This window comes from Cynoglossus semilaevis, unplaced genomic scaffold (assembly GCF_000523025.1).
Source record: "Cynoglossus semilaevis isolate Cse_v1.0 unplaced genomic scaffold, Cse_v1.0 C18574105, whole genome shotgun sequence".
Taxonomy (NCBI): domain Eukaryota; kingdom Metazoa; phylum Chordata; class Actinopteri; order Pleuronectiformes; family Cynoglossidae; genus Cynoglossus; species Cynoglossus semilaevis.
Window position 1 is genome coordinate 1 of NW_007600092.1, and position 337 is coordinate 337.

Below are 337 nucleotides of genomic sequence, written 5' to 3' on the forward strand. Positions count from 1 at the left end.
GAACCCAGTTCTCAGTCTAAATGCACCCGTGAGTGACCTCACTTACCTTTATTGTTGATGTGGTTGTTCTGTCGTCTCATTGGTCCAACACGGTTACTAAAGCGGTTGTTCCTGCCCTGGAAGCCTGTGTTCTGTCCGTGTGAAACTCCTTTTCTCTGTGACCAAAACCAAACAATGGGAAAGTTCAGGTGTTTGTTTGTGTTTGGTAACGTGAAATCGATCTGGTCCACGTAATGGAAAAAGAAAAGTCCCAAAAAGCTCACCATGATGCCTTCTGCTCTACTGAAACCCTCGTCTTCCACAGGTGACAAGTTGTCAACAAATTTTAAACCAGGAA

At 44.5% G+C, this 337-nt stretch overlaps 1 long non-coding RNA gene across 1 annotated transcript; it reads right to left on the bottom strand.

Annotated features, from left to right (window-relative positions):
* Positions 1-45: 45 nt before the first annotated feature.
* LOC103399797 (uncharacterized) lies at positions 46-337 on the bottom strand. Its single transcript, XR_523711.1, has 2 exons — positions 264-337; positions 46-155 (listed from the first exon to the last, which is right to left on the bottom strand). It is a non-coding gene; the product is annotated as an uncharacterized LOC103399797 (long non-coding RNA).